This window comes from Myotis lucifugus, unplaced genomic scaffold, assembly GCF_000147115.1.
Source record: "Myotis lucifugus unplaced genomic scaffold, Myoluc2.0 scaffold_3619, whole genome shotgun sequence".
In the NCBI taxonomy this organism is placed as follows: Eukaryota; Metazoa; Chordata; class Mammalia; order Chiroptera; family Vespertilionidae; genus Myotis; species Myotis lucifugus.
Window position 1 is genome coordinate 10,602 of NW_005874667.1, and position 2,788 is coordinate 13,389.

A 2,788-nucleotide genomic window follows, 5' to 3' on the forward strand; every position below is an offset into this window, starting at 1 on the left:
TATATGGTTACATGCTTTCCACATTGTGGCAGATTGCATTTTCTAAGTACGGCCACATGAACATGTAGTCTGTCTTTCATGCTGTTCTTAAAATGCGATGCTAACGTCCATCAAGAGGTGAGGTGCATTTTCCTTTCTTGTGAACCTGTGCAAAGCCTTAACCAATATAGTACCTACAGTGGAAGAGATCCTTTAAGGCAGCGGTTCTCAACCTGTGGGTCGCGACCCCTTTGGGGGGGTCGAATGACCCTTTCACAGGGGTCGCCTAAGACCATTGGAAAACACATATATAATTACATATTGTTTTTGTGGTTAATCACTATGCTTTAATTATGTTCAATTTGTAACAATGAAATTGGGGTCACCACAACATGAGGAACTGTATTAAAGGGTCGCGGCATTAGGAAGGTTGAGAACCACTGCTTTAAGGGATGGTCAGGAACAGCTGTGCATAAAATGCCAAAGGAGAACATGGATGAAAAATGAATGAATCTGTCTGATTTAAGCTTCACAAGAGATTCCCGGGACCCCTTATCTGTCGCCTGGACCCCTGGGGGAGCCACCGCAGATCTATGTGACCTGCTGGAACAGCAGAGATGGCAGTCTGACTTCTCCCCAGGTAGAACTATAATCTATGATTGTGTTTTGTTCAAAAATAAACTTAATTATGTGCCTTGATCATGATGATATTGTGATATAATAAGAAATAAATATTTGGTCTTTTTCCTAGATCCTGACACAGAGTTCTTGAAACCCTTGGAATTCCCCCAGTGATATGAACGACTTTGCTGTACTAATGAGATGACATCTCCTAGAGAGCTTCGGGAAGAGGACTGGCTGCCATGAAGATCAAGCCTTGCTTAGAAGCTTGGAACTTTCAGCCCCAACCCCAGACCTCCAAAGGGGGAAGAGGAGGGAGATTGAGTTAAATCACCAATGGCCAATAACTTAATCAGTGTGCTACATAGTGAGGCCTCCATAAAAATACCTACATGACAGGATTTAGGAGCTTCTGGGTTGGTGGACATTTTCATGGGGGTGGTGCACTCCAGCTCCATAGGAACAGAATCAAGGATCCTCCTGGCTCAGGATCCTTCCATCCCTTCCCTAGGTACCTCTTCATCTGGCTCTCCATCTGTCTCCTTTATAATAAACTGGTAATGGTACATAAAGTGCTCCCCTGAGTTCTGTGAGAGATTATGGCAAGTTATCAACCTGAGGAAGGGGTCATAGGAACCTCCAATGTAGAGACAGTCGGTCACAAGTACAGGAGGTCTGGGACTTTCACTGAGCATCTGAAATGGGAGCAGTCTTGTGGGACTTGGCCCTTCACCTCTGGGGTTTGTGTTAAGCTTTGGTAGCTAGTATCAGAATTGAATTGATACTGACACATTTTGTATCAGAAGTGTCAGATAGCAAAGTCAGCTGGGAATAATGCAATGGGCTAATACACTAGACGTTACTATCTAAGAATCTAAACCAGCCGTGGGCAAACTACGGCCCGCGGGCCGGATCCGGCCCGTTTGAAATGAATAAAACTAAAAAAAAAAAAAGACCGTACCCTTTTATGTAATGATGTTTACTTTGAATTTATATTAGTTCACACAAACACTCCATCCATGCTTTTGTTCCAGCCCTCCGGTCCAGTTTAAGAACCCATTGTGGCCCTCGAGTCAAAAAGTTTGCCCACCCCTGATCTAAACTCTTAATAATATTTAGCAAACAATACATAGAACTGACTCTGATGCACTGCCTCCATCATCCTGGTATTGACACAGAAGATGATGAGCTGACTCAGCCCACGTTTTTATAGGTGTAAAAGCCACTCCACTGTTTCCAGCAATCCCCTCCTTTTCTAGCTTGTTCACCACTGGAGATGCAATCAGCACATCCTATATAATAAAGAGCTAATATGCTAATGGTTGTGATGCCCTCACGCCATAATGAGCGATCACCAGGAGGCTGCGTGCGCAGCGGGCACATTCGGGTGGGTGGGGGCTTGACAATGGTTTTTCTCATCAGTGCCTTGTTTCCTTCTGCTTTCTAAGTTCTTTCTGTTGTCTAAGTCATGGTAGTTCTGCATTCCTCAAATAGCACAATGAAGGTCCACACAAACTCTTCCCTTCCATGAGCTTCCTTAACACTCACAATCATGGCACTTAACACTTCAATATCTGCCTTATGGCCCTAATAGTTTAGTGTCACACTGTGGAGGTTAAAAGTTCTTCATCATGGGCCCACATATGCCATTGAAACACCACCCCAAACCCACGCACCTTGTACAACTTTAAGGACATAGTGTGATATTGATAGATACTTGCTGATTAACCAACTGATATTAAAATGCTCTCTTGCATAATCTTATTTATGTTGATAACTTTATTCTTTAATCCTGTACAAATACCATTTGAAGAAAAATGTAAGTTTGCTATGCCCTAGGAAAAGGGGCCTGGCCTGGTAAGTGACATATACAGGGGAGATGTGCCTGCCTCTTGCTGACCCAGAGCTACCTTGTCACTTTACAGGCAAAGCTCCCAAAAGGGCACAGGACTGACACTCTTTGCCAAGACTGTGGACAGCAATGGAGGTGCTTATGAGCAGAGAGTCTGGAATCAGGCAAAATTAATTCAAAGCCTACTGTCCAGCTACTAGCCATGGGACTTTGGGCAATTTAATTTAATGTCTTTCAAATGGGAATATTAACCCAATTTCATTATAGGGTTGTGAAGAGGACTAAATGAGATGGGTAAAGCATTTAGCACAGGTACCTAGAAAGAATAGCCTTAGT